A 9,199-nucleotide genomic window follows, 5' to 3' on the forward strand; every position below is an offset into this window, starting at 1 on the left:
TCACACGAAGAAAGGATGGGAAACACACACAAGCGCTTTATTCATTCCCAAGGCTCTCGCACTATTCTTTTCATGCCACTTCATGTGTGTCTGTGCGTGCATGCTTGCGTATGTGCCATGTCATATTATCGACGCATAGTGAAAGCAAAGCATTTATCTGCCTAATCGGAGCCACGGTCAGAGTAGGCTCACGCGCATGGACGCGCCGTTTTCGTCTCCGAAAAAGGTGGGCCAACCCCGGAGATAGTGCAGCTCGGAAAACCATCGGACAATAAGTTAACAAACACTGTATTTAATGGCAATCAAAGCGGCCCGAGGGGCCAGTATCAGACACAGTGCAAACAAACGCGGGGTATAGTGCAAAGAGGCCCGCTTGGCTGACACCCAGTATAGTGCAAGCAAACACCCGAAATAGTGCAAATCAAGGTAGCCTGCAGCAGCTTCGTCACACCATAGTCGTCATATCATGGCTGCAACTTTTCGCACTCATTTGCGTCTACAATTTTTAGAAATGCTTTGCATGACATAGATAATCATCAAGGATGATTTCTGCCGTAAGTTATTTTGTCTACATGTATTATACGATGCTATTTTCTAGGTATTCGACACATACATCCTCCGAAATCAGTGTACAGCGGTGAAAAATAGCCAGAATTTCTCTTGAACTCAAAGGCTTTGACCAAATGCTCTGCATTTATTGCATTTTGTCACACACAATTCGTATTCCAGAAACTGCCCTACTGCCTTTTATTTTGGTAAAATGTTTCAAATCCTTAATGAGAAATGCTGGCTGAGAAAGTAACACGCTTCGCAAATTTCTTTTCAAGTCCTTCAAATTTAATTTGTATTTTTTCTGCGAGGGCCTAATAGAACACTACTGAGTTTCTCACTTATTTCAACAGCGAGCGCATCACGAAAATTTCTTCCTATTGAGCACAAGATCCATCAGTAGTTTAGCAGTTGTTCCCGGTACCGATATCACAGCGCAAAAGCAACGACAAATGGCAAAGAGCAAAGTTGCTCAGAAACTTATATATTTATTATTTTACCCACTTCGCATCTGTGTGCAACGGCTGTCTTCACTTAAAAAGTATTTTCTTTGTTTACGCTAACTACACGGCGCTAGAGACTCGAACAAATATAACGGAGAACCCAGTGACACAAATATTTTGCCATTTTGATATTTTTCAACAAAAGTAAATCTTTAGATTAAGCATAGGGAATACTTAATGCGCCTACGCAGTGGCTTGAAAAGTTACATCAACAAAAATGTAGCTTTCATTGTTCCAGCTTATGTGACAAAAAAGTAGTGCCTTGGGGTTTAGAAGCGTTTTCATAATTTTGCTTGACACAAAGTAGTTTGCCTCACACATTAGACAATGCGTAAACTAAGCCCGAAGTGAAATTTTATCGCCAAATATATGATGCCCTGAATTAAGGAGCATTCGGCTGTTTGTTTCCGCTGGTTACGACACCTACACTGCTGGTGAAGAAAAGTTACTGTCACTGGTGATCAACCACGCGGCTCTTACTCTGTGAGCTGCTGACAGGATGGACGTGCGGTTCGACAAGGTTAACCGCATGGCCGATATTAGTATGCAATTAGTATTATTCGAAGAACAACAACACTTCATCCGGGTTCAATGCCTGCACTAAGCATGCACTTGCTTTAGTGTTTCGCGATCACAACTGGGTCGTCTTTCAACTCGAGCGCTGGACTAAATGCATTATTATTGAATTTAGAAAAACCCACTAGTACAGCGAGATAAGTTCTTTTGCACATTTGTATTTGAAGGCAGCTTCAACTGAGAAACTTTCACAACTCATGACTAACTTACGCAAGCTTTTCCGGAAACCACTCTGAGCACTTAGGACAATTCAATATAATTTGGCACTTTCGAGAGTATTTTAAAGAACTTAAAAATCTGACTTTCAGTATCTTAACGTACCGTTCCGGAAAAAAGACACCTTGAAGTGATGTCGAAAAAAAAAATAACGGGAGAGAACACAGAACATTAACTTTTTCTCCACTGCCATGGTTGCTTACGGCTATGGTGTTCGGCTGCTAAGCACGAGGTCGCGGGATCGAATCCCGACCACGGCGGCCTCATTTCGATGGCGGTGAAATGCAAAAACATTCATGCACTTAGATTTAGGTGCACGTTAAAGAACCCCAGGTAGTCCAAATTATTCCGGAGTCCCTCACTACAGCGTGCGTCATAATCAGATCATGGTTTTGGCACGTAAAACCTCTGAATTTATCTTTTTCATTAGGCTAAGAAAATGTAAGTTTAAAAAACAAAAAGATCGGCTTCCTTCACTAAGCGCGTGCTCCGCGAGAATATTTCTTTCTCCATCTGGTTTATTTACAGATCCAATAACCGTATGACAAACAATACAGTGCATTCAGCACCGCAGTATATGGAATAACCAGGCTTCACTATCAGCCCTTTGTCTTGGAAGGTTTCGCAAAGCCCGTCTTTATTGTTTCCGTTGTATATTGGTTTGGATGTTCGACGAAGGCCTAAATATCCACATCACGGCAAATTCATGACTATTCCACACATAAACAGTTTCTGGAAATATTATTTACTCACAGCAGTATGACCCAATCGCATCTTCGAAGGAGATTGCGTGGACTGAGGCAAACATTAGGAATATTCCCAACACTAGCATCTCTGCTGCTTCCTTGAGCCGCACGCCGGCTTTTATGCGTTCCGAAAAGTAGGACATTTCGTTCATAATTTTAAGGCATTGAGCCACGTGTGTTTATACAGCTGCTGCAAGTTTGATTTAAATCGGGGGCCGAATAATATTTGATGGCTTGCAACATGCGCAATTCTTAAAGCTTTACAGTATACTTTTAAGCCCATTCCTGATGTCCCAACGTATCATTCACTTGCCCATTATCGAGATCCAATAGTTTGCATGATTTCTTTGCATTATCGGCATGCCGCTATTCGCCTGCTGAGTAGCCAAGGTTTTTCAGAAGGTCAGGTATCATGTTTGTGAACGGTTTCGGCGTGGTCAAGTACGGCTCCATATCAAACATTAAGTGTCATAAATTAAAAGCCACATCTCTGTCTTTCGTAAATAAAAGAAAACAATCAAACGCGCAGAAGCTTTCCGGTAGATCCGTCTGATCACCTATATGCTCTGTTTCAGTAGTTCCGTGCAGCAGAGCCCAGGCTAGCTACGTGACCCTCGATCGCAGGTTCCTGCGAAGCGGGATGTAGTGCCACTGTTCGGAACCCGTTGCTCGTTTTAATGGCCTTAACAAGTGGTCTAGTCGGAGCATGTTCACTTTAAGGCTTCTTTGCATGTTAGAGCTGAGATTTTTTAGGTGATATTGCTTCATTTTAGAGCTAAAGCTCAACTACACCGTGTCTTGCGAGGTCATTGATCGCGCCGCAACGAGCTTGAGCCGCCGGAGAGCGAGCCGCCGAGCGCGAGCTGCCTGAGCGCAAGTGGAGAAGGTATGGGCACTGCGATTCTGCATGCCCAGCGAGAAAACTGCGTCCGTAATCTATAAAGTATTAATAAAGGCTAATAATTTCACTTGGATGTGATGAGCCACCAAATACGACTAACGTAGCGTTGCACCACGTCGAGAGAGATTGGTAAGGGCCGGGAACCGTCTTCCGAGATGCTCCCGCCGCTTCCGCGCTGAAGCGGTCGCCGCGAGCAAACGACATGGCGCGGAAGGACACACTTAAGATGTGTTCGCGTTCCTGATTGGTCGAAGAGGCTTGTAGCTTCCACAGTGCTGCACGGAACTGCTGAAACAGAGTATATGTGCACTTATTAATGCCGAAATCTGCTGGTATTGCACGTATATTTTACTTTCACTGCGTTTTTTTTTTTTTTGGGGGGGGGGGGGGGGGGGCAGGTTTGAGATATTATGTGACTGAACAATATGAAATTATAGGAAAATCTATTTGTCTATTTTGAAACACAAATAAGTACGTGTCTGACGAATAATTGTCAATTTACCATTGTTAGGTGTTATGAACAAGGAGTTCTTGTACAGCGATGCAGCACAAGGTCTATTAAACCCGGTCATTGGAAAGGCGCTGAAGAGCTTTAATCGAGAATAATTGCATACGAGGGCCTTTACCATGGCAGGCTGGATGCTGTTTACCACTGTCTGTTCTACATTCCTGTAGTAATGAAACTTTCGAAGAACGTGTTATAAGCCTTTCAGGAAACATGCATTTCTTAATTATCAAGCAAACATTCACATAGTTCTAGAATGTATTCTGCAGCTATATATGTCATAAGTTACACAAATTATCATTGTGATGGGGTAACACATATGTGTGTTATCTGAAGTACTGCCTAATCTCTGGTGTTTCCTTTCGGCATGTTTGGTGCAATATTACTTTATTTTGCAATGTCATGTGAAAAGTTGCTGTACCGACCCTGTTGCGGCCGAGACGGTCAACAGTATCTGGAAGTAAATAAAAAATAAAATATTCCCACGTCATAGGACAGCGTCGAGGCGCACCATATGGTCTGCGTGTTTCTAGCTGTGAAAGCACGCATCAACGATGTGAAACCAGATGCGGCTGATGTGGCAGCAATAATGAGCACGCTGATCTGCGCGGAATGCGCCGAAACATGCACGCTGTACCACAACACACACAGACACGAGGGAAACATGCATTTAGCTCCGAGAAACATCGGACTTACTTCCATAAAAAGACTGCCGGATCTTTCAAACGTACATGTAAGTATAGTTGGAGGGAGACGTCTGACGTATCTTTAGCCACAGCCCTTAAAATTACTAATTTTAAAGCGAAGCTTCATTTGCCTGTCATTCCATGGTTTCGCCTGTGTTGGTCGGTCTGTCTGTCGGTCGGTTGATCATCCCTGGTCTGGTTCTTACTGTATATTTGCATTCGCTTAAAAAATAAATAAATCGTGCCTGGCGCCAGGACTCGAACCTCAGCCCCTGAGCGCAACCGCACGAGGCTCTAACCATTAAGCCACAACTTTTGTAGCATGAGCTACACTGGCCGAGATTGAGCAGTTTCGCGTGGCTCCTGGAGAGCCGTGCTGCGCATGCGCGAGTTCTCGCAGTGTCATTAATGCCAGCTCTGCAAAGAGAAGTTCAGGCAGCATGGAAGCATAATGGTTATTCCAAAACACCCAGAAAAGCTATTTAAGACTATACACCTTGACTTCGCGGAGCTCAGAAAAAAATGGGGAGGTAGTACGAACTACGCCAGCTTTTCTAGTGGCCTTTGATGAGTGAACACGCACGGTGGCATGTAGACCCGGAAAAAATGATTGTAACAGCGTTATCCCGCTGCTTACCCGATATATGTTCAAACATGCCAAAGTAATCATCGCTGACAATGGTCCAGCTTTTAGAAGCGGCCGCTTGAAACGTTGGGCTGACGAGAGCAACATGAGCTTCGTTTTGCTGCACCATGCCATCCAGAAGCAAATGGGCTCGCTGAGAGAGCGATACGAGATGTCAAACAGTTCATCGCGCTTTACCCGGGATTTCCAGGCGGTTGGAAATGTGCCCTTGAAAGGCCTTCGAACCACCACGATCACTCACACACGGCTGGCTTGGGGTACACACCATACTTCGCGTACCATGCAAATCGGAATGGCTTCCCGCAGACCACCTACTGGGAATCACGAATCTGTTGGGGCTGCAAGAACGAAAGGAATCTGAAGACCAACGTGCTATATACAAGACCTCCATGAAAAGAAATTACGACCGCCGACATTCAGTCAAATCTCCGGACATACAAGTGGGAGATTACATGCTTGTTCGGAGGTGTTTGCAAGGATCAAAGGCTTCTTTCACAGAACCCTACAAGGTAGTGAAGACCGCCCGCCAGCAAGGCATCTTAAAAGACTCTGTGCTACAGTGGACCACAAGGTGTTATTGAGACGTCATCTGTGAACAATGTGGTACCATATCAACCCAGGAGGGTTAACGACAGACAGGAGGCCCTTGTAACGCTCGTGAAAGAGAAGAAAAAGGCGCACAGAGGAGACCAAGAGAAAAGAAGAGGCAGCCAGATTAATTATGTCTGATTGAAAGGAATGTTAGAACTGTTCATAAAGAAAACTGGCTCTTTACTTAAGTACTTGGTTATTATTAGGACGAGTGGGTGGTGTCCTCATTCCAACACTTCTCTGGCCATGGCTGCTCGACGTACTTGCTGGACGAGGGCTTCTTGTCCCGCCAGGCTATCGCCGGTCAGCTGTACCTCCCATCGCTCAAATGAGAGACTGTGGTTGTGAAGATGAAAAGGCGCTATTCAGCGCCAAGTCCCGTTCGCGAAGAAGGCGCTCTTGCAGTGCTACGTCCCTTATTCCTACAACGATGCGGTCTGTTACAAACTCGTCGAATATTGGTTTTCGTTTTGCCTAATTGTGTTGAAGAGAGCAGACGCCTGTATTACATTTTGTATGGCTTGTAGAGGGCGTCGAACTGTTCTAGGAGGTGGATAACTCGATCCGTCGGCTGCACGCCGTCCGCCGTTGGAGGTAGAGGGGGAAATATAAGGGCGACGTGGCGGCCACGAGCCCCGAGAACATGGAAGAGTTGGGCCGTTGGCGTGGCTGCGGACTTGGTGGCGTACTCACAGGCTTGTTCGTAGATTGTGTGCGCTTCCTTCTAGTCCTCCCAGACTTGTTTCAGGTTGTCGCCTGGCTGTAAGTGTGCCTGACGGTTGCAGGAATGCGTTGGCCGTAGTTGCGGGGTGGTTCCGATCACTTTGACGCCACGTTAAGTTGTATTGGGGCTGGAGCGATTCGGACACAGGACCAGCTGAGTCGAGAGCAGAAGTGGAACTGTGTTTACTCGAGCTGTACAGAGTCATTACGCGTTAGATAGGCGGCGCGAGCTGTCGCTTAATTTGAAAGGCGTCGCATAGATGGCAGGAGAAGACGAAACGATGCGTATATACAACTTTAGGCTTGAATTTCAACTGGAAATTTTACACGACGCTTGGCTATCCAAAGAATCAAGGCCCGTATCTACAGTAAGCTCTTATACTAAAATTACTCGTAAGACTAAATTCCAGCCATTCACGAGGCTGGACATATTAGCAAGGAAGCCGGCCAAAGGCAAAAAGCACATACGTGTAAAATTTATTGTGAAATCAGGCCATTTCGCCACTGAAATTTCATGTGATAGTTACTGTTGAAGTAATTGAATGGAGACTTCGTAATATTTCAGGACAGACGCGTCTCGTAGCATCCACCATATTCGTTACGGAGTTCATGGTGAAAACAACAACGTCTCCACCTTTCGAAAAGTTCAAGGTGTTTCAAAGCAACAAGACAATCATCAGCAAGGTGTGGGATGATTTTTGGGACTATGTATTCAGAAAATGCAAGCAAGATATGCGAAAGGTGGTGAAGGACTCGTACGCTCGATGGCTAGCGAAGAACGCAGCAGATACAAAACCAATCAATGATTCTTTATTCTGGAACTGACGAGTAAAACTGAAGAGAATGGTGTAACTCCTTTTCGAATGTACATTAAAATCTACTAAATCATGGGGTACAGCGTCATATTGGTTTCACTTGTAACACTTGGCAGCGCAAACACAGTTTCTTAGCCAACACCTACTACAAATTGCCTGACAATTAAGATTGTCTGAATTTACTTCAATAAAACTTTTAAAAAAACAAAAAAACAACGGAGTGATGGCGTCCAATTCGTCCGCATGGACACGGCTTAGAAACCGTGTATGTTGCTAACAGACCTTGGTCGATTTTTTTTTTTTTTTGCCATTTGAGCGGTTGGCACAGGAAAATATGTTAGAAAGCCGGAGCTCCCCTAGCTAAACTTGAACGAGATTCATGCGAAAGCATTATGCGGTGTCCCTATTCTTAACCTTAAAGGGACACTAAAGGGAAAAATGGTTTCTTCTGTATCGGTAGATCACCCTTCCACAATACCGAAAACACCACTCTTACCGCGAGGAGCCGCTTGGTAAGGCAGAAATAAACGAAAAACACAGACGGTGATGGCTACGCCACCTTAAAATTCACGCAACAGTTCACCGTGACGTCATGGATTTTGACAGCGTCTTCTAGGTATCAGTTAATTATTTAGCGGTAAAGATTGACTACATTGTGTTCTAAATGAGGCCAAGACTGAATATGGCAAGTTTCGCGAACTTTTACTGAGCCAACGGGGCCCAAATACGAAAAATAACTTTAGAAGTGACGTCACACTGAAGTGCTGACGTCGGGGTTCCGCGCGAAATTCCAAAAAATGTAACTTTACATTCATTTTCTCTACTAATAATTAACCTATTGCAGCGTAATTAACGACAGTAGAGTTTTCGAAGAATACTTAAGCAGTTTAAGTTGATGTAATGTTTTGCTTTAGTGTCCCTTTAAAGAAACACTAAAGCAAAACAATAAATCAACTTACACTGATAAAGTATTCGTTGAAAACTCTGCTGTCGTTAATTACGCTGCACTAGGTCAATTAGAAGAGAAAATAAAGCTCAAAGTAAAACTTCTTTAATTTCGCGCGGAAACCCCAACGTCAGCACTTCAGTGTGACGTCACGACTTCTAAAGTTATTAACACGAAAGTGTTTTATGCCGGGGTCCACCAAGACTTCACTGACGTATTTCCGTCACGGAAATACGTATTTCCGTTACGGAAATACGTCACACGAACATACACGAACATAATACAAAGAAAGAAACCAGAAGAAAAACTTCCACAAACATGCAAAATTTGGAAATCGAACCCACGACCTCTCGGTCCGCGACGATAGATCGCCGAGCGTTTAACCCATTGCGCCACAAACGCATTTGCAGAGAGCTACACAGACGCGCCTTATATATCTAACACTCCTCCGTGTACCCGCGCTCTTGCTCGGGGCGGTGCCGCCGCCTACGAGCAGAAAAGAGAAGTACTGCATTATGACACTAACGCGCACCGACAGTGAACGCTTCGGTGGTCTCAGCACTACGACGCCTCGATGCCAGCATTCGAAGGGACGCTGGCATCAAGAAGCACTACCAACGCCACCTAGGTGGCGTTCACCGTACTCAGCACAGCGGAGCCGTGGCCTCCGCAATTAGCTCTGAAAATGTTTCTGAAGTTGATCGCGGAGGCTGCAATTACGACGCGCTGTACGCGCTGATTTGACTCGGTGACGATTCAGTTACGTGCTTTGTCTTGCGCGTTGTATTCTAGTGTG

Source organism: Dermacentor silvarum, chromosome 8 (genome assembly GCF_013339745.2).
Source record: "Dermacentor silvarum isolate Dsil-2018 chromosome 8, BIME_Dsil_1.4, whole genome shotgun sequence".
NCBI lineage: Eukaryota > Metazoa > Arthropoda > Arachnida > Ixodida > Ixodidae > Dermacentor > Dermacentor silvarum.